Source organism: Stegodyphus dumicola, chromosome 6, assembly GCF_044657685.1.
Source record: "Stegodyphus dumicola isolate Sdum_Otavi_A_Nest chromosome 6, ASM4465768v1".
Classification (NCBI taxonomy): domain Eukaryota; kingdom Metazoa; phylum Arthropoda; class Arachnida; order Araneae; family Eresidae; genus Stegodyphus; species Stegodyphus dumicola.
This window is the reverse complement of record NC_140773.1, coordinates 91438813-91462881: the sequence shown is the minus strand read 5'-3', so window position 1 is coordinate 91462881 and position 24069 is coordinate 91438813. Positions and strand designations below refer to the sequence as shown.

Genomic DNA, 24069 nt, shown 5'->3' with positions numbered 1-24069 from the left:
CCTACAAAATTGTACAATTACTACCTTATACAATAAAGCAATACGAATAATATCTCTTAATTCAATATAATAATATTCAATTTTCAATACAAAATTTTATACACAATACAATTTACAATACAAGTTTTATAATAATAAGCTAACACTTAACTAACTTAGGAAGCTTCTTCTTGGGGTAAAATTGCAATTTTTGTAATTCCACGCTTAATGATGCCCTTTGCTGTCTGTATTTCTACTACTCTAACCTTACCGTCAACTCCAGGAAAAATTCTTGTAATGCGCCCTAACACCCATCTACAGACAGGAAGCTCATCCTCCTTAACTAGTACTAGCATACCTATTTTAATATTCGTTTGTTCTACCTTCCATTTTGAACGCTGTTGTAGTGTGTTTAAATAGTCCCTATGCCAACGATTCCATATCAACTGGACAAATCTGGTAGTTCGTTTCCATCTTGAGAGTCTGTTTTCAGGTATATCAATTAATTCGGGTTCTACTATAGCATTCAAGGGTCTTCCAATGAGAAAATGGCCTGGTGTTAATGCCTCTAAATCATTTACATCGGAAGATAAGGTAGTAATAGGGCGAGAATTTAAAACAGACTCTATCTGAGTTACTACAGTTAATAACTCCTCGAAAGTCAACCTTGCATTACCTACAATCCGCTTTAAGTGATATTTCACAGATTTTATTCCAGATTCCCATAGTCCACCAAAATTAGGTGTCCGTGGGGGAATAAACTTCCATACTATTCCTTCTTCACCTAAATAATCTGCTAATTTTTTGTCAGGATTTCTAATTAAATTGTTAATTCTTTGCAATTCGGCATTTGCGCCAACGAAGTTCTTTGCATTGTCTGAGAAAATGATTGAGCATTTTCCGCGCCTAGCAATAAATCTCTTTAAGGTGGCAATAAATGCGTCAGTGGTGAGATCACTCACTAGTTCGAGATGCACTGCCTTTGTTATAAGGCAAATGAAAAGAGCTAAATATACCTTATGAAGAGTTCCTTTCCTCTGTCCCTTGTACCTAATAAAAAATGGACCGCAAAAATCGGTGCCGACATGATTAAAGGGTGAGCTTGGATTTACGCGTTCTGCAGGTAATGACCCCATAATTTGTTCGATAGTGACTGGTTTATTTTTACTACAAATTATACATTCATGGGTAATCTTTCTAGTTAAATTCCTACCTTGTAATGGCCAAAATTTCTGTCTCATAAAACACAATAATGCTTGCGAACCTACGTGTAAATATTTCTGATGATAATGCTCAGCAATCAGCTTAGTTAGTTTGCCTTTAACAGGCAAAATTATTTGATGTTTTTGTGAAAACATTACATTGGCCCCTTGTAATCGGCCTCCTACTCTCATTACATTATTTGCATCCAAAAAAGGGTTCAAAGAAAGTAAATTACTTTTATTATTAATGGGTTTACCTTGTGCGAGGGAGTTGTAATCTGAATAAAAACTACATTTTTGAACCTCTCTTACTAAAAAGGATTCTGCCTCATTTAACTCCTTTGAACTTACTCCTCCTGTTCTTCTCTGTGCTCCTTTCTGTTTTGCACACCTAGAGTTCCAAATGAACCTGAAAATATAACTAACAATACGTAATAATTTTAAATAATTGTTAGTGATATCTAGGACATTATCAATAAATTTTGAAGGCAAAGTGCATAAACAAGCAATGTCAGTTCTTTTTCTCAGTTCATTAGAAAATGTCTCTGTTTTTTCTAATTGTTCAAAGTCAATGTTCTTGTTAGGTATGACACCTTCACTCAAGAATGGAGGACCTTTCCACCACAGATCAGCATCATGCAGCTTGTCAAAATTCAGTCCTCGGGAAATAAGGTCTGCTGGGTTCTCCTCTGAACGCACATAATTCCACTGGCGTGTATGTGTTAGCTCTTGGATCTGCAACACTCGATTAGCAACAAAAGTTTTTAGTACATGCGGAGGATTCTGAAGCCATGCTAACACTATGGTTGAGTCACACCACAGACATATTTTACTGATGTCCAATTTCAATAAAGGCACCACCTTTGCAAAAAGCTGTGCTAGCAGTACAGCTGCGCAGAGTTCCAGTCGAGGTACTGTCAGCGGTTTTAGTGGAGCTACTCTGGACTTGCTGCAAAGCAAATGTGAAGATAAATTATTGTCACTTCTACAGCGTAAATAGATGGCTACTCCGTATGCGTGTTCTGATGCATCTGAAAATCCATGAATTTGTATATCAGAAAAACTATCCTGTAAAACATATCTACTGACTTTCAAATTGTTGATATATTGCATTGAATCAATAAAAAGTTGCCAATCCTTAATTATCCTTTCGGGTAGCGGATCGTTCCAATCAAGCTTCAATAACCAAAGTCTTTGGATGAAGATTTTTGCTTTTGTTATCCCTGGACCAAGCAGTCCTAATGGATCATAAATGCGAGCAATATCAGACAACACTGTTCTCTTTGTGTAAGTATTTGGTTTCTTGATGGTTGATTTGTACGAAAAACAATCTATCTTTGGATTCCATAATAATCCTAAAGTTTTGATGCTCTGATCGTCATCGAAATTACTGAAAGAATATTCCTCTTGTCCATCCGGAAACTGCAAAAGATCAGGATGATTAGCACACCATCTGTGCAGACGCATTCCTCCACGTGATAATAGGTTAATCAATTGCGACTGTAATTCTTTAGCCTCTATTATAGTATGGGCTCCTGTGAGTACGTCATCGACATAAAAATCCCTTTGTACTATTGGCGCTGCTAACGAAAAATTATTTTTCTCGTCTTCTGCTAATTGATTAAGTGTGCGTGTTGCTAGATATGGTGCGTTGGAAGTACCGTAAGTTATAGTCTTCAGTCTATAGACCTTAACTGGTTCTTCTTCACTACTCTTCCATAAGATGCGTAATAAATCTCTTTGATGTTCTTTAATCAAAACCTGACGATACATTTTTACAATGTCTGCTGTGAAGGCAATTTTATGCGTTCGAAATCTGCAAATAATATCAAATAGTTCGTCTTGAACTAACCCTCCATTCAGCAGAATATCGTTTAACGAAATTCCAGTAGTCGTAGGAGCAGTGGCATCGAACACTACCCTAAGTTTAGTGCTAGGTTTCTCGGGTCTGAAAACCCCATGGTGAGGAAGATAATATGAGAAACTAGAGCTATCCCCTTCATCAATTTCTTCGGAATGGCCTAATTTATTATATTCCTTAATGAAATCTTCGTATAAGTGTTTCATTGCGGGATTGCGAGTGAAGCGTTTAAGTAGATAATTCAGTCTTTTGCTAGCGTTTTCTCTCGATTCCCCTAAAAGGCTAAGTCCTTCTTCCTTAATTGGCATTTCCACTACATATCTGCCATCATCTTGCCTCGCGTGTGTACGAAGAAAGTGCTGTTCACAAAATTCCTCTTCCTGACTTTTCACTTTTTTTGCTTCATTAATACCTTCAATCTCCCAAAACCTTCTCATGTTGTCAGATAAATTATCCCCATTTTCCACAAACCCACAAAAATTATCAACACTGCCTTGCTGCGGCATGCGTACTGACCCGCTAACAATGTATCCAAAAACTGACTGATGGAGAATCAGGTCTTGCATATTTATTCTATTTGTTCCCAGTAAATCAAAAAATATTTCGTTAGATAATAAAACATGTATTTGACCAGGTTTATAAAACTCTGGATCAGCTAAACCAATGAGTTGCAACTGCTTAACATCAGAAATGTTTATATATCTAGCAGGCGTTACGCGAGTTATTTTTGGAACAACAAAAAATTGTAAGGTACGAATAAAATCTCTAGTAGCGTTAGCGATGGTTGCTATAGCTTTTTCCTTAACACCCATAACTGTACCATTGATACCTGAAATAGAAGCGTTTATTTTTCTTTTCTTCAAATTCAATAACTCAGCACCTTCTTTAGTAATGAAATTATTTTGAGAACCGGAATCCAGCAAGGCTCTCAACGAGATAAATTTTCCATCATTACCCTTAACGAAAATAATTGCAGTTGAAAGTAGAACTTGTTTATTAAAAGAACTGGAAATATTCAGCGCAGTACCGTTAATGGACTTTGCTTGGTTGGTTTCATTAGTGTCACTAACCTTTTGGCTGCTTGCCATTGGAGTAAATGTATCAGCATTTGGAGAAAGATTACTGCTAAATTTATTAGTCTTGTTTGTGATTTGATTCGATGTGCCGTTTGCTCTATCGAAATTTTCTTCATTTCGATCAAAATGTAAGAGCGAATTGTGAAATTTCTGACATTTTCTGCATGTATTAGAACTTTTACAGTCCTTGATTGTGTGGATCGAAGATAAACAATTGAAACATAGTTTTTTTGTCTTTACAAATTCCAATCGTTTCTTGACTGTTAGATTTAAGAATTGCGCACATTTCAACAATAAATGATCAGCTTTACAATAAGGACAATTTTTTGAATTTTCAGAAAGTGATGTAAGAGCCTTGGTATTAAATGAACGTTTCGATTCCCCATGCGGAGGTTTGTAATGTGATAGGGTGCGAGCGTGTTCCTTCAAAAAACATGTCAGTTGTTTAACCGTTCCTATCTCGTCTTTTTTAAGTGACCTTTCCCACCAACACCGAGTATTTCTATCCAACTTTTCAACTAATAAATAAACAATTAACGTGTCTGAAAATTCTTCCACCTTTTGCTCCAATGCTTCCAAGGATCGTAAACATTCATGCACCTTATCGATAAATTTTAAAAGCGACGAAGTAGAATCACTCGTTTGAGGTATAGAAATTAATTTCTTTATGATAGAATTGATCAAATCTTTTTTGTTGCTATAGCGCTCAACCAACAGATTCCATGCTATGTCATAATTCGAATCTGAAATTGGAATGGACTGAATAATATTTAACGCGTCTGCCTTACACGAACTCTTTAAATATTGCAATTTTTGCGCATTAGTTAATTTGCTATTTTTATGCACAGCTGCGGAAAATAAATCCTCAAATTCAATCCATTCTTCGATTTTCCCACTAAATATTGGAAGAGACAATTTAGGCAATTTTATATCCGAAACAATTATGTCTTTACTCGAACCGTTTTCATTTGAACAGCTATTCCTTTGAGAACTGATCTCAGAAATTTTTCTTTTAATTTTTAAATGAATTTCGTCGAGATTATCTACTACATTTTCCTTTTCCTTAATGAATTCGTCAGTGTCCTTTTCTTCACAATGTGCAAATAAAGAATCGAAAATGTTACTTAATTCCTTTTTAAATTCTAATATTTTTGATTCGTATAACTCCAATAAGGAAATATCTGCTTCATCCACTGTAGAATTTACCTTATTTTCAAACTTTCTGATACTGCATTTTAAACTCTTTTTGTTAGCTTTAATTGCTTTCAATTCACTCATCATGAACAAATAAATAATTTATCACTTACCGTGATTGCAGATTTCTCGACAGCAACACCGGAAATGAACGATGACACAGTATCCAATCTTAATTGCGTAATCCACACGAAAACGAAAGCATCCCAAACACTCTATATGAAGTTATGCGTAATACAACCAAACGAAAGTATTCTAAATGTTCTAAAAAGTTAATTTTAGCAACAATGTCTTTTACCTGTGGCTCGACGGGCCATAAAGTGTTCATGCGATGCGTGCGTTGTTATACAACAATTTCAAATTAACTAGAAGTGGACTGTACTAAATATTTTATTCGACAACTTTAATCAAATGCGTGCCATCTTTCAAGCGATGACTTACTACTAACAACAACAGCAATAAAAAATAAAACTGAGTAAGCGTTTACAGGGTTGCTGTAATGAACATCTGCGCCATGCAAGGCGCCAAGAAGAGAAAAAATGACGTAATCTTACAGTTAAATAGTCTTAATGACTTAACACCCAAGACTATAAAATTTAAAGACCGCTGGTCTAAGCTAATCTGAAATTGCTTCTTGCGTAGTCATCTCTATATATAACAAAAGGAAGAGTCTGCCTGTCTGTCTGTGTGTCTTTCGTTCGCGCTGGGGATAAGCTAATAAACCCTGGGCTACGAAATTTGGTACATATGTGCATCTAGAGAAGAGCCAGTGTACCTCGAAGCGAGTTTTTTCAAAATTCGAATGAGGTTTTTTTAATTTTATGTTTCTTGATGAAATTGCACCTTTTTGAGACATAATGGGTTACAGCAACAATGGCACGCAGCCATTGTTGCTGATATATCACTGCTAAGTTGTTGCTGATATCAGCACTGTTGCCACTTAGGAAAAATAAGGGCGAAAATTAGCGTTTCCAGAGTTTTTAATTAATATCTCTGATTTTAGCTATTTTGTTTTGGAAAAAGTGGACGTCACCTTTTCCAGGAACCAAAAAAGAATTGTAGAACATTTGATGACGATAGCTGTAGTATTGACTGAGTTATTAGCGAACAAATACACTGACGTTCTCGCTATGCTTTGTATATACTGGACTGCTGACTGTTTTCTCTTGAAAATATGAGACAAAATATTATTAATTAGACTTTCCTTTTCAGAATTTTTTTTTTTTTTTTTTTTTTTTTTTTTTTGTGTGTGTGTTTCTTTCATGTTGTTTATTGCTTATTTCACAGTTTTTAAGATATTGAAATGTTTGCATGGCTTTTTTAGGAAACAAATTTTTTAACTTCCTTTATACCACTTGAATTCTTAAGATTTTGCAACGGGAAGTTGGTTAATTTATATATTAGGATAATTAATATTTGTATTAAGCCCTATTGCTTATCTCATTGTAATTTTTTTATACAAATAATACATTTTTATTGAATTTTTTATATTTATATATTAAAGTTGTTCTGCAGAGCAAAACTGTGCAGTTTTTAAATTTAATGTTTGGTGTTCCCTTTAGGCATTTTTCCGGTACATTTTTTAACCGAAAATATTACCTTTCTTACCTATGTATATAGGTTGGCGGAAGGTAATACAGTTTGTTCATATTAAAACAGGTACGGTATAAAACTCTTATTGAGCGTTTTCTGTTATTTCTAATATTTGATCTTGTTGTTCAGTTCTGTCCTTTATTACAGTTGTTTAAAGGGAAGAGTAAAGAGTATCTAAAACTACTGTAACTAAAATTTGAACTAAACTACAAAGTCGAATAACAGAAATACAAGAGCTAAATAATGATTTTGTTCTTTAATTGTTCTAAAATTAATGAATTGTATCATGAATCCGACGAGAACAACATTATACCTGAATAAAGAGTATCTAAAACTACTGTAACTAAAATTAGAACTAAACAATAAAGTCGAATAACAGAAATACAAGAGCCAAATAATGATTTTGTTCCTTAATTGTTTTAAAATTAATGTATCATGAATCCGACGAGAGCAACATTATATCTGAATATTTATCATTGAATTTTTTCAAAACATTTATCAAAATATATGATAAGAGGCACTCATGTCCAAAATTATCTTTGCGTGCATGGAATCAAACGAAGGCTAGCGGCTACTTTTTTTATATTTACGTTATTCTAGTATTACATATAAGCTAAAAAAATCATATCTTTAATTTAAATATATTTATTTTGGGCATATAAATATGACTCGGCTTTTTCTCTGCAAATAAATAATATTTGGTAAAATTATTTATTTAAATTTTAAAATTTATTTAATTTTATTTATAATTTAATAAATTAAAATTTATTTAATTTATTAAATTTATTTAATTTAAAAATGAAAGAAAAGTTTATTTAATTATTTTCCGCTAAATGTTACAGCATTCACCTATATGTCAGCTTGCAAATGGATCTCATGAAGGTCTACTTTTGAAACAATCCAGTCATCAAACAATTTTTGATAACCTCATCGGGGTTAACACTAGAAGCGCCGTTGGGGTCATTTTGACCTTTTTTTTCCAACTTTCCGCGTTTTTTTTTTTTTTTTTTTTTTTTTTTTTAAACATACAGCTGAGCTTCGAAGCTGATATTTTTTTTACTTTTTCTAAAATGTTTCCAAGTATACTATGCCAATTTTTCATATTTCTACGTTAATTACGAGGGCCATCCAGGAAGTAGATTACGTTTCCGTCTGTGTCCGCTAGGGGCGGGGCTAGCGCGGCTATCTTGGGGTCAGAGCGTTGCGCAGCTCAGTCTGCATCTAGCCGTGCTAGTGAGAGGTTCGTGCTGTGCTCCGTTCAGATACTGTGACGGTTTGAAATGTCTGCGTTAATTGAAAATCCCGCGAGCTGCGAGGTGCGCTCAGTAATAAGGTTTCTGACTGCAAAAAACTGTAAACCGATAGAAATCTATCGGCAGCTTCGTGAAGTGTATGGGGACAACATTATCACTGAAGGTGGAGTGCGTCAGTGGGTCATAAGATTTCAAAATGGCCGAACCAATGTTCACGACGAAGATCGAAGTGGGAGACCCAGCATAGTGACCGCCGAACTTCTCGAAAAAGTCGATGCTAAAGTCCTTGAAAATCGAAATTTCACAATAACGGAACTTTCTTTGAGTTTTCCACAAATTTCGCGAAGTTTGTTGCACGAAATCATCAGCGAAAAGCTTGGTTACCACAAGTTTTGTGCAAGATGGAAGGCAAGAAGAGGTAACGAAGTGGTTGAAGGCGCAGGCGGCCGAATTTTTCGACGAAGGAATTTCCAAGCTCGTACATCGCTACGATAAATGCCTTAATTTGTATGGTGACTATGTAGAAAAGTAGTATTTGAGTGTGGCTTTCATCTGTATATAATAAAATTTGTTTCCTATACTTTGTTTATTTTTTTATTCCAAAACGTAATCTACTTTCTGGATAGCCCTCGTATTTAAATAAATAATCTCAGATATACCTAAAACAGCCAACTGGGGTCATTTTGACCCTCATAAGAAAAACGACATATTTTTATATGTTTTGCGGAATAAGAATTGGGGACCACCTGTGTTCAAAGAAACAATGTCACGCAATCGGTTCCGTGAAATAATGCGGTATCTCAGAATCGATGTCCGAAGCACCAGAGCTGATCGTCTAGCCACTAACAAATTTGCTCTCGCTTCTGAAACCTGGTACAAACTAACGGAAAACTATTATTTATGCTAAAATCCTGGACCAGAAATAACCGTTGATGAACAATTGTTGCCTTGTAAATCAAGATTTAGATTTATCCAATACATGGGGAATAAACCGGAACAAGTTTGGCATCAAATTCTGGCTAGCAACTGATGTAAAATCCAAATATGTTTTGAATGGTTATCCATCCTTATCTGGGCAAGGATGAAGAACGACCAACTAATTTACAACTTGGGGAAATTGTAGTTCTCAAATTACTGCAACCACATCTAAACTCCGGACTCAATGTCACAACTGACAATTTTTTATTCTGTGAAACTTGCAGATGAACTTTCTGCGAAAAAAACCACAATTGTCGGGACGATGCATCTGAATAAGCGAGAATTATCCCATATTGCTCGTGACACTTCTTCGGCACGATATTCATCTGAAAAATGGAGACAAAATACTCACAATATATAGGTGCAAGAGCAAAACGAATGTCGTGATTCTGAGGACGATGCACAGTAATGTGTTTGTTGACGACAGCATAAAGAAAAAACCGAACACTGTCACTTACTACAACAGTACAAAATGTGGCGTTGATGTCGCAGATCAGATGCTGAAGAAATATAGTACAAGTAGTAGAAGTCGCAGATGGCCTGTACATGTTTTTTACAACGTCCTTGACATAGCTGCACTCAATGCTTGGATTATATTCAAAGAATCCTTGGGCGCCTTTATTTCCCGTCGAGAAATTATTCTTGCATTCGTGGAAGAACTACGAGTCGGTGCACTACGCAACAGATGCCCCCTATTGCTCAAATACAGACATTTAAATGAAAGAAATGTGCATTTCAAAGTTGCAAGGTACAAAACAAGACTGTTGTCAGCTGTGAGGGATGCCAGAAACCAATTTGTGGTAAATGTGTTGCTGTCACTGTCAAGCGTTCATATTGTATCACCTGCGGTAATGTATAACAAACTTTGGGAAACATTGTGTGTTTATTCCCAATTTATGTTTTTTTGTAATTTTTTTGCATTTGTATCTTTTGTTTGTTTTTCATAGGTTTTTTTTTTTTTTTTTTTTTTTTTTTTTTTTTTTTTTTTTTTGTCATCTTACATTGAAAGATAGTGTGTGCTAATTTGCACTAATTGCACGAAAAAAATTCTAAAGTATAAAAAATAAATAAAAACATCTAAAAACTCTTTTATGTGGTCATTTCAACATTATTTCAATCATTTACTGTGTTTCTACTTACATTTCTTATGAGGGTCAAATTGACCCCCCAATGGTGGTTTTCGGTTAGTCTGAAATTCGGCTGTTCTAGTGTTAAACCGCTCTTCAGAAAGACAGTTCTGCATAAATCGAAACAAATAGTAATCTCAAGGAAAGACATTTAGTGCAGGAGGGGTAAAGCGAAAGGACGGAAGGGGCAACACATTTAACGAAATGCTTCTAGAGCAAGGTTTCTCAAACTTCTAAAATTGTACATCAGATAAATAAGAAACAAAAACATATGCATCATCATTTATCAATATACGTATCAAAAGAGGCACCATTTGATTTTGGACATTATTTAAAAAATGGTTGGGCGCTTTATTTAATAGCTATTTGCCTTGCGTCATTACAAGTGCCGGAAGTAGTGTTCATTTCATTATACAAGCACGGTGGCTACCGTTGCCTCCTATGAATGGACGAATAGTTACAGCCATGCCTTCTCCGGGATTCAAACCCGGGCCCATCGCTATGGCAATTAAGGTCACTAACCACCATACCGGCTGAACGGCTCCATTCCGAACATTCATTATTGAAATACCGCCAAAATTATTCTTTCCAAGTTATACTCCGTGCAGAATATTCACCGCAAATCTCATACTGCAGACGGAAACTTTCTGCTGTAGTTTTCTTTGCAATAAATCAACAAACTAAAATTTCCCGAAAATGCTTTTTTTTTTTTTTTTTTTCCAACCTCTGTCAAAAACTCGATATTTTTAACGACATAAAGGTAATTATTGCTTATACTTTAAACAGATGGAACACAATTCGTTTTCAAATTCAAAAATTCGTTTTCAAACCTTTTAAACAGGAAAAAGATACCAAGTCGACTTACGCAAGTACTACTTCTAACGATATCTATTAAAAAAGGATGAATCATATTTGCAAATCCATAATTTATACTCATGTCCAAAATTAATTTCCCGTATCCCAAAATAATGATATTTCATGAAATACGTAATCCGATTTTGCAGGGATTGTGTGAACGACAAGTCTCTAATTAGCTTTATCCCATTAAAAGTGATTAGATGGTTTCTGATTTACAAATCAAAGCATTACATCATGTGATGGTGAAACAAGCGCTTCGCGCATATTGTATATATGAGTGAATTGCTGCAATACACCGTTTAATTTCATCATGTAAGGTGTCAAAACGGTTTGTTATGGCTTCGAAGTATCAATTGCAAGATTTGAAAAGAGGTGAATCATTGGCCATTTAGAAGCACAACAGACAATCATGGAAGCAGTAAGATGAATGAATATTTCAAGACAGACAGTGTCTACGCTACAGAAACAATTTCAGAATTTCTAGCACTGTTTAAAGAGGTCTGTGCTAGGTCGTAAACGAATAGCAATTGCTTCTCAAGATCGATATCTGGCAACAACTGTCCGTCTTAAACTGTTCGCCAATTGAATTGAGAGCTTACAGCCGTCAGTGGAATTGTTGGATCGCGGCAAACTGTATACAGAAGGCTTAATGAAAAAGGCCTTTTTTACGAGAAAACCAAGAGTATGTGCTTTACTGTTTTCACAACAAAACAGGGATCGCTTTAATTAGTGTGAAAAACTTGAACGAACACCAAAAGTTACATGATCGCTTTACTTATGAAATGAGGTTTAGTTTAATGTCCGAATTTAAATGTCTTTACATCTGGAGAGAGTCAGGAACGTGAAATCTTTCTTCAAACATTATGGGACTTGATCGTTTCCATAATGTACATGTGATGGGAAGCAGTAATAATCGACGGACATACGCCCTGTTTTCAACAGCATAATCAATGACCGGCCAGATTTATCAAGATAAGGTCTTAAAAAACTTATTTAAGATTTTCCAGGGATGCATATGTATATGAAGTTTTATTTAAACTCGTTCACATCAAATAAATCGCGTTGACGAATTCCTTGAAAGTGAAAACACTGCTAAATACAGTTTCCAGCAAATTCTGATGTTAAAAAGACAGAGAATTTACGCGACTACCTTCGAAAAGCAGATGCAGGGAGGCATTTTTTTCCAAGAGATGTAAATGCCTTGAAGAGTGCATTGCTGAAGAAGTAGAATTTAATTTCTCAAACTGTGGTTAACAAAGTTATTGCCATCAAGAAAACACGTTATGATATGTGCGTACAAGTCATGGAAGATCAATTTCCAAAAAAGTTTTTTGTATTCTCCTCATAACATAGTATTACAATTTTTACTGTTTCATGATACAGTTTTATATCATATGCAATGCTCTTTAATTATTTCTTCTTTGTTTATATGTTATGATGTTATGCATTACTCCACACAAATTCATAAAATATTATAGTTCACAGTTTCGGAGAAATCCGTGATTTCATGCACGCAAAGATAATTTTGGACATGAGTGCCTCTTAGCATATATTTTGATAAATGTTTTGAACAAAATTCAATGATAAATATTCAGATATAATGTTGTTCTCGTCGGATTCACGATACAATTCATTAATTTTAAAACAAATATGGAACAAAATCATTATTTGGATCTTGTATTTCTGTTATTCGACTTTATTGTTTAGTTCAAATTTTAGTTACAGTTGTTTTAGATACTCTTTACTCTCCCCCTTAAACAACTGTAATAAAGGACACAACTGAACAACAAGATCAAATAATAGAAATAATAGAAGACCTCATAAGGGTTTTATACCGTACCTGTTTTAATATGAACAAACTGTATTACCTTCCGCCAACTTATGTACATAGGTAAGGAAGGTAATATTTTCGGTTCAAAAATTCGATAGCACATTTTCAATGAATAAGCACGAATTAGAATTATCACATCATATTTTTACTCTTTTTACAATATTGTCTGTGTGCGACAGATATAACAGTTTTTCATAAAAAATTATATTAAAATATAATCCAAAACTTTTCAATTTTAGTACTTAAAATTTTTATATCAGTGGGAACAACGTCTTAGATTTGGGTTAAAACATAAATCGGTTGTGATTTTTTTTTGGAAACTCTGAACAGATTTTCGTGAAAAAAATATATTATGATATAATTAAAATCGCAATAACAACTTGTATTTAGCGTACATATATTAAAACAGTCAATCGATTTCGAGGGCAGCTAAAGGTCAGGAGAACGAAGTTACTAGAAAAGGGAAAAAGAAGAAAAATAAAGCTTTGGCAAAGGAATTTCAGAAACACGTGGACGTTATCAGCACACACGTGGCCGTAACCGGATTTTGAATCAGATTTACACTCGCCGCCTAATTTTACTGAGCTAAGCTATCTGATCAAACATATAAAACATAGACTTAAAAGCAAACAAATCAGTTCAAATCAGTTTCCTATCTTGTTCATTTGCGGTTTTGCAGCTGAAGATGATGGTTCGGTAAAACCATCGAAACTAGTCCTGTGAAAAAATTTTGTAAATTAACGCTGATTTTTGTTGTTTGACTTCTGAATTAGTATTTATTCGGCGTGTTATTGTGTCTTAAACAAATCAGTGTAGTAAAAACATACGGTTACGACCATGTGTGTGCTGATAACGACCACGTGTTTCTGAGATTCCTTTGCCAATGCTTTATCTTTCTTCTTTTTCCCTTTACTAGTAATTTCGTTCTCCTGATGAGGAGGGACCTTTAGCTGCCCTCTAAATCGATTGTTTTAATATATGTACGCTAAATACAAGGTTGTTATTGCGATTATATATTATTTTAATTGTCACATTGGCGTGTTTCTCTTCTGTTCTATATTATGATATGATTAAAGATTCTTCAAATTTGGTATTTAAATCTCGTAATAACTGAGAATGGCATATTAGATTTTAACTATGTATGATAACCTGGAAGTAGCACTTTACTCGAAACAGATTTTCGTGGGAAAATACGGAATCACTATAATAAAAGCTTGGCAGACAGATTCATCACATTGTGCCTGTGTTGTGACTGGTTTCCATTCGACATTCGATCGGAGGCAACTAGTCATATTCGAAACACATGACCATCGCTTCAAGCATGATTTAAAATTTTAAAAAATGCAAGTGTATAGTGCTTTTAGATGAAATGATCGTTCTTTTGACAAAGGGGAATAGAGGATATAAGTAAAACTTATGACTAAAATTTAAACAGTTAAAAGAAAAAAAAAAAAAAATCAGAAAATATCGATTTTAACATCGCACAGAAGAACGTTTTTATTTTAAGGTTGAATGTAGTTTCTCCGACCTCACAGTTCATCAATTTGCTGTCGGACTCAACCTTATTCACTTTTATTTTTTATTATTCTATTTTCCCATACATAACTACATGCTCTCATGAACACATTAGTTTTCATGCTTTGAAAATAACGCATTGATCGTAGTATATCCTTTAATCATATAGTGTTTCTAATTCACAAATCAATAACGTAACAATCATAACATTTTTTAAAGCAGCATATCTTTAGAATTCCAGATCTGTTAAGTATTTGAATAAACGTTTTTCAGTCTTTTCTCAATTTATAATATCAATGTTATCTTTTTTAACAAGAGAACCAAGTTTTTTTTTTTTTTTTTTTTCCCCCCCCCCCATTTTACGCATACTTTACTTTATTTATTCAGCATCACTTCCTTCGCACTTACGCCATATCAAATTCAACAAAAAAAATCACAAAAGATTTAAAAGTAATTTATTTTAAAAATTGCCAATACAGTGCAGCAGCTGAGTGGTAAAGTAGGTGAATACTGGCAGCAAGGTCTGGGCTTTTTGTAGTTTTGCTAATGAACTGTAGATGGCGGAAGTACGAAGAAAATATGCTTAATAGAGCTATAAAGAAAACAAGGTAGACTGTGAGCTCAGCGGCAGCGTGTGTGGGGGCAAACCTTAATCCTTTTGGGAGACCGTTAAAATATGAACACTTTCAAGTTTTATTTTAAATGTTTTGGTTCTTCTGTTCTCCTGTGAAGATATGAATATTGGCTGTGAAGATATGAATAATAGCGAGCGATAATAAATAGAACAGAAATCTGCCATTTCATGTTTCTATTTATCATGAATCAGTTGCCACTGATAAATGCATGTATGTTACATTTTGATTGCGCTGAAAATGAAAACTATATGTTACATTAATTATATATTCTTTCGAATGCTCTTATCGTTTCGTAACCTAATCTATACTCAGACCGTTGAATACTGGAATTCCGACTTGGGTTCGATCGCAGAAGAATGCATTGGTTTCATGGTTCATTTTCGTGATTTTTTTCATACGTAACTTGAATGTGGGCTAGTTTACCTGAAAGAATCCTCCAGACAGGCACCCCTCCTTTTAGACATAGAGCATTCATGTGCTTTATTATATTCAAGAAACCTAACTGAACCTAATCTGCATTCTTATTTAAGCATCAAAATGGATTTAAAAGTTAATTTTTCTTTATAGAAGTTTTAGAATTATTTCCAACCACTTTTTACTATTTTTGTACTCTTTACTTATTTTTAATACTTTGTTAACAGATTTTCAGTCTGCTACCAATGCCGCAAGAACATTTTTCCGATTAAAGAAAAAGAAATATAGCTACAAATCTGTACATAGAAATAATCAGAACGTTTTTCTTGAGGCATTCACGTTGCTAGAAAAAGTTACAAAACTCGGAGACTGCAGAAGAATGCAACTTCACTAATCAACTGCGCTCTGCTCCCTGCAGATGAACGATAACCTCTGAATAAAAAATGAAAACGCATTTTTTCCTGAATGAAAATTGACGATGCATTTTTACTAGGATATTCCATTCCCTTCCATCTGAAATATGACAACCGGAAAAAGAATTTTCCATCACCAAATCCATCCACTCGTAAAATTCCACTTCAGATTATGCTCACGATGTAGTACATTTGCTAGAGCCGGAATGCAGTGAAAAATAAACGCACAGGACACTGTTCAATGTAAATCGGCAGTCAGATTCCTTGTAATTTATCGCGGGGAGCATTACAAAACTTAGACAAGCGATCCTTCCATGTTTTTAAATTCTTCCACAGATTTATTGGCTTCTGTTTCACAGCTGCTTGAAATGGTGTATGCAAAATAAAGAGACCATAAACTTTTTTTTAACCTTCCAAAGTATTATCTTATTTGTAAATTTAAAATGTTTACGCTTTCTGCGTAACAAAAAAAAAAAAAAAAAAAGATAACAGACTTAAAAGTTTAAATTATTAAACCTTTGATATTTTTACTTATGTTATGGCACATCCACAACATGAATGAACTGATAAATAATCTTACGATTTAATGGACTGTATAATAAAAATTACTTCAGTAATTGGAGAGCGATCTTTCTTCGCTTCCCACATACTGCCGTCAAGGCTTACACACAAGGACACAATGCAGGTGCATTTTTTTTTACCTCACCTTTTCTGATTACAATTAAGTAGATGGTGCGGTAGTAGCGTTAAGAAGCGCTAACAACGTATATAAAACTCCCTAAATACAGAAGTGCCAGAAAACAAGGGCTCCATTACCTGGTAAACGAATAGTTCACCTACATGGAAAATGCCCTTACCTCCAGATTTATTTAGTGCCAGATAAAATAAATACATTGGCAAACAAGGCCTGATAGTTACAATGAGTTTTACAGTGTACAATTTTCTGACAAGTGTCTATTAAATAGTCCTAGTAGAAAACTGTGTCAAATGTAAAATAAATTTCTTTGAAGCTTCAACTTCTTAATATTACGTTAAGTTGTTAACAGTACAGTGCAGTGACAAGTACAGTGATACAAGTACAATGATACAAGTACAGTGATACAAATACGCTTATATTTTATTGTTACAGTTATACGTTATTATTGCAGTACAGTAAAGTGTTATTTTAAAATACAATAAAATATACAATAAATATAAATAAATAAAATAATAAAAATAAAACAAAATAGTACAATAAAAGTGACTCCTGTATTCCTGGAGACTCATTGAAAAGTTGGTTTAGTTCTCCAAAGTACTGTTAATATTCTTAAAGAGAAGAAAAACTGAATATTTATTCTGAAAGCGTCACTATCGCTTTAAAAAAACTCTATTGCTCATTAACAAATAAATTTATTCAAAATAATAACATTTCCATATCAGGATTATTAATCAATATCCTTGTGAAACTTTCACATATCTTTATATCAGCCATTTTCCCATTATGAAAGATTACACATGCATTTAAAATATTTTTAATCTACATGACAACAATTCCAATTTTACCCTTATGAAAAACATGAATAGAATTATAATAATTATAAGTGAATAACATAACTATAAGGTCAATATTAAATACGAGTTTGTTCCAAGAGTTTTTTCAAATTTGCTTTATAAGCTGGACATGGCTGATCTACTGTGATGATCCAATTTATTTTGCGTTCTAACATCCAAATTTAATCGGAAGCAATTTATGCAGGAGGGTCCTTCTTTACAGTTAGGTTTTGGTTGTTCATGATTTTGTGCATAATGTCTACAAAAATACTGATTTGTACATTCACGCGAAAAATGTCCAAATGCTTGGCAATGAAAACATCTCAAGACTGTAACATATTTTCTAAAGAAACATGTCAAAAAACCTATATATATTCTTTCTTAGAAACCAATTTTCCCTAGAACATTTTTGTCTATTCTTAAAATTTAATTATCAGTATTATCTTTACCCTTCAACTTGGAAACAAAAGACAACTGAGGATCCTTCTGTGCTGGCAATAAAACCCGAAAGGCATGTTTCAAGTCATCTTCTGATGCATCCAAAGACACTCCAAACACAATTATTCTATCAGTATTCCCAAGTGGTACCCTTAATCTTTAAATTTTCAGTTGACTGTTGCAGTACGCTTTGTAACTTATCTTTTAGTTTCAAAGTAGAACATGATATTACCAATTCATGTAATTTGGTAGAATGCAGTGAAGTAATCTGAATTACATTTTTTTAGGTTCTGCCAATGTTTCCAATTTTTTACATAATAATTTAGAAGAAGCATTTTTATCTGTGGAGAAATTAATAAAACATTACTTGTATTTTGATGTTCAAATTTACAAGGCTTTTTTTCCTTTATTGAAGTCTGCAAGATTAACAGAGGATGTAAATGAAACAGAATCAGGAGTAGTCTGTACATGTTTATCCTTTTTACTAGTTATGCCAGTTTTCATATTCTTATCCCCCAAACAAATCACTGTATTTGTTGGAAAAGAAGAATTGGTTAGTCAATATGTTTGAAGACCAATGTCTAACATTGCAGCAACCAAAGACGCTTTTGAAGAATTAGTCTCATGTCTTGAGAGGTCTCCAAAGACTGTTCCTTTGGAGTATAAACGGAAGATAAGTTCAAACTTTGTTTCAATAATAATTTATAGTCTTTCAAAATATCTTTATGGGGAAAAAAGCCAATGACTGAAGATGAACTAATAGAAAACGGAGTTTGGCTGTGTCGTGTTTATTTAAGTTCAACTGTTTACTTTTATGTATTTTATCCCTAAAAAAAGCTATTTCTTCTAAATGTTCAAAATTTGCTTGCAAACGTTCATAAACCTCTGTGTTCACAAAGGCATCATTAAATTTAATAATGCAATCAACACTTTTATCTTCATTCAATAGAACCTCAGGCCTCCTTACCAGTACATCTGCTGCGGAAAAACCATCTGTTGAAAGACTTGAAGTTTGCACACTGTTATTAGAAACAGAGATACCTGTCTAGCCGGTATTCTACCTTGAGTACCTTGAGTCTCAGGAATAATTGCAAAGCGCTCTTCAGCATGATCAGCTAATGCTCTCAAGGTTGCAACTGAGGTTTCATGTGCCTTATATTCATTAACCTGTTATTTCAATGTTTCCACCAATTTTCTCAAACATTCAATTTATTTATGTTGTTCTAAAATAGAATCCTGTTGAGATTTGATAAAGATTTATTTCTTTTTACATGACTTCAAAATAGCATACAATTTCTTAACCTCAGGCTTTTGAATCATCACAAGGTCCTTACATTTTCCGAGTTTCGCAAGAAAGAAATACAACTCAGAAAACTCATTAGAAGAATCGGTTTAGAAGTCGAAGAATCTGTTTCTGCCATTGCAAAGAGAAGTTAGGAAACTCTCAAATGAAAATTAAATTAACAAATAAGTCGTAATTTGGGCTTTCCTGCATAAAATGACAGTATGTGGCAGAATCGTTTTACCATCCCGTTTGTGAAGTAGTATTTTATAAATGTCAAACGCAAAATAGTTAAGCAAGGATTAAGTAATATAAAACACACTAATCCAAGAGGTTGCAATTGTTATACAGAAGAGAGACAGTTCTATGGCATTTTAATATGGAAATATTAACTAATTAATATAATTAACAATTAATAAGTGCATATGACAGAAAAGTAGTTGGCAATTCCCACACAGTAATCAGTTTAACAAAAACTTAATTTAATAATTAATTATTAATAAATCAACCAATTAAAGCAAAGTTACGCTAAAAAGAACAAATTCTGTTGAGTATTACATTATAGATAAAACCTTTCTGCAAAACAAGAACCTAAAGTATTTTAAAACTTAAAGCACTATGTTTGAAAGCTATTCAAGAGAAAAGAAAATTTATTGAGGAATGGCAACAACAATAGGTATTTTAAAAATTAATAGAAAAAGGAATTTAGAGGAAAAGCGGCTCAAGATAACGTCACTTTGCTAAATACTAATAAATAATACTGAATATATTAAATACAATAAATATAATATATTAAATACAGTAAATACAACAATTAATACTAAATAATACTATATAATAAAAATAAATAAAACTAAAAATATACAAATTATGGCGCAACATTAAGTCAATAATTAATACTAAGACGATGTAAACAAACTTTTGAAACATTACAATACCAATTACACTGATGATCCACTATAGAAAAAATATATCTTTACAAAGCTTGCAGTCTTAGGAGTCCAGAAAAATCTACAAAATGCTTGTACAAATAAGATGAATCACCGTTAAGACCCTTGGATAAGTCTCTTTGATGAGTTCACTCACTATGCATTGTAATATGATCTTTATGAAAATCGCTATAACTTTGGAAATTTCTGCTCAAATTTCACAAAATTTGTATCCACTTGTTCAGAAGCACTTTATCAATACATTTTTCGACTTGAAAACCACCAGTTGTAATTAATTCCACTTTTAAAAAGCACAAAATACAGAGCTCAAAATTAAGCAACCAACACTATCAAAAGTTGAAGTTGAAAAATACTCCCTAAATACAATAAAGTCGTATATGAGAACCCATCCATGACATCTAAAACATCTCTTTGTACACACAAAAACGGATCTATGATTCGTAATGAATGTTAGGCATTATTCAGGTACAATCATTTCAGTATGCACAATGAATTCATGGATTGAATGCTTGGACGCTTAAACGACAGAATATAATAATACTAATAAATATTATAACAAAAACGCAATACAGATTTTTAAGTTACATATTTGCGAAAGCCTTAATCGGATGGTTGGTCGGTATATTGATTAGAACAAAGTACGCAAGGGTTCCTTGCTTTGGAAGGAAGTCCTTTGTGGAGTACTTCCTAAAGAATAAAAACTGGTGTTCACGTGTAGATAAATAGAATCTCGAAATCTCTAAGCAGTAAGCCAGCGCATTTCTGGTTGACTTACTCGAAACAAACTACTGCAGTGGGTGTTAATATGAATTTCAGATCGATTACGGGGCCGTGTAATTAATGTTTATAATGTAAAGAGTATTTTTTTTAAATGCAACGGGACAGAAGAGATTTTCGTAAAATTTCCAGGGGTGTGGTTTTCCATTTCTATTCATCTCCTTTCCAGAGTCCATCAGTCGTGGTGGGTTTGTATTTAGCAAACGATCATTCCATGAGACCAAAGGCACAACAATCCGTAACTGAAACGCCAGAGAACTTCGCAGGAATACGTTGAAAGAATATATGTTTAATACCTGTATCAATCTTCATTTTTCAAAGGAAAAAAAAATTAGTAAATTTCGAAGTTTGACTTGTTCTTTCTCTTGATGAAGTTTCACTTTTTGAAAGTCACTGAGATAAAGAAATGGAATTTCGTCTCTAAATATCGGACGTAAAACTTTCTCTAGATAGTACGTTAAGTTAATTTTAAAACTGTTTCCTACCCATCTTATTTTTAATTTCCATTATAAGATAATCTTGCGACAATCATAAAACCTTTGACTGAAACTTTCTTTGGATTGATAGAATCAGATTTTTACATTTCTTTATCTTCGTTTTAGATATGTAGATATAGATATAGATATATATTTCTTGTAGTCATTCAGGTAAAACCATGTTTCTTCCAGATTCACAATGTATTTCCATTTATCTTCTGTTAAACAGTTTGCACACAAAAAGTTCTAAAAATTGTACCTCGTTGAGCTGCCTGGCAAAAGCTGGTGAACATTATGTTTTTTTAGCTTTTCTAATTTGTAAATATTGGTTTATTATTTTATTTATGTTGCTACAAATGTGCATTTAAAGACTTTGTAACTGATTTCTGCGTCGGAAGATTTTCTCTTGTTACCAACAATTTAACTTAGAAACAGTACGTACCTTTTCCGGGTATGTGTTCGGAGTCTTCTTTCCACGTAGAAGTATGGACTGACAGTGCTTCGCTTTCAGATTAAAAATGTTGTTTATTTTTACACATTTTAATAAGATGAATTTCACAACGTTTTTGAACTACGGAATATTATTATATTATTTTTCTTCGGAAAGCTCAAAAGCACGTTGCATGTTTTCATGCATGTAAACATGCGACATTTTGAAAGCAGAATAAATTTTAAAGCAGAAAACGATATTTATAATTTCAAATAATAAGATGCTGCCAGAAAATTTTATTCCACAAGATTTTTTTCTTTAAATTCTTTATCGAAATCGTTCTAAAAATGCGCAAAGATCCTCTGTAGCATTTATTTATTTATTATTTTGGGGAGATTGCTTTCCAGGCTTAGCGTTTCAGCTTTCCAGGCATTTGATCTGCTTAGTAATGGTGACGGAATTTAATTCCGGCGATTATGTTATAAGGTATTTCTATTGCCTTCTTCGCATGCCTTCATGATGTGGTGGTTTGCACGCTGGGCGCGTATTCCAAAGGTCCGTGGTTCGATTCCCGGCGAAGGCGCTGCTCATTTTTCATCTTGCTTGCTTCCAAAAATACCTAATGTCTCTACAAAGGAGCCCGAAATAAAAAAGGGTGGATGATCATTCTCCTCACCCACCATTTGGCGATTGGATCCCCTAAAACTCCTGTCGCCTTTTTAAAGGGGGGTTATATAAGGTATTTCTCTCGCCTTCTTAGCGTGCCTTCGTCGTGTAGTGGTCTGCATGCTGGGCGCGTATTCCAGAGGTCCGTGGTTCGATTCCCGGCGAAGACGTTGCTCATTTTTCATCTTGCTTGCTTCCAAATATACCTAATGTCTCTACAATGCATGTGCTCAATAATATTAATTATTTTATTAATTAAAAAATTATGTCCAAATGATTGCAGATACAATAAAATAAAATTTTAATTAGAATTTTTTATTCTGTTGAATATAGGGTTTATCGCAGAAAGTGTGTGGTCCAGATCCCACATCTAATGCCAGCAAACTCAGTGCTGAAGAAATAATTTTCGGGTTTGAAGGTCAGAGAGCAACAAAGCAATTTTGATATTACTTTTGCCTGTTTCTCAGGCCTTCGTTGATAGTTCATCATATAATCACTATTAAAATTAAATGATCACAAAGCACACAAATATTATAATATAGCTGCTAATAAAAAATTCAGAGTCAGTTTGTTGATTTTAAATAACTGAATGCCATGCCCAAAACAGTAATTTTAGTTGTCATGCGACATCGTTTAAAAAAGCATTAAAAATAAAGATTAGCTTTCATTCTTGTTAATTGTTACAAAATGTATTATTATTTCTACGAAATTACAATACTTTTCAAAAATACTACAACCAATAAGAACTTCATTATTCAAGAATACAGATAGTGGTGATAGATGAAATATGGCTGTGAAACACAATAACAAAAATTGGGAGACGAAAATAATTATGCTTAAACATTCTCAGGTATTTAAAACGACATTGCATAGATTTACGTGAAACGATACAAAAATTGGTTATGTAAAATTTCGAAATGACTACTCCAGTAGCATACCTGTTATGAAGGCTATGTTGTTTGTTATGACAAAACGTAATTCACCCACCGATAGTAGAACTTTTGTTGGAACTGTGACAGAAATTTTGATTCTCATTTTGAAGAAGAAAGAATGTTTCTAACATTTTTCCTTCCCACGCAAACTTTTTGCCTTTATTATTAACTGAAAAGGTTCTAGCCACCTTCCCTCTATTTTTGATTGCTTATGTGTAATTATACAATTTAAAAAACTAGCAACTGCAGCAAAGTCTTACCAAAAGTATGAAATAAACCATTTCGGTGAAACTGGCAATCTTTTTTTACAAATGGATTCGAGTTTCTTCATCTATATGTGGATGCAGAAACAAGGCGGGTGTTAGTTTAACACAGACTGAACTCGAGGATTTTTTCCCTAAAGGAAGGGATGCTTTCGTAGATAATTAATGCTATGGAAAAAATGCAAAAATCTCATGCATGCTGCGAGAAACAGCGGATGGAATAAAACGCTAGTGCTTAGTTGTTTTATCCTCTCAAATTTCTGATAGACCACACCTAAGGAATAAACAAAGATTAGCACACAATAGCTTAAAGATATAAGCGAGCGATGTTTCAATATTGCGAATATTATTCTTGAGGTGTTAAGAACGTAACAAATTTTCAGTTATACGTAAAAT

At 33.5% G+C, this 24069-nt stretch overlaps 1 protein-coding gene across 1 annotated transcript in view; it reads right to left on the bottom strand.

Moving 5' to 3' along the window:
* Window positions 1–24069, bottom strand: part of LOC118202627 (uncharacterized) — a 393249-nt gene that overhangs the window by 99556 nt on the left and 269624 nt on the right. The window lies entirely within an intron of this gene.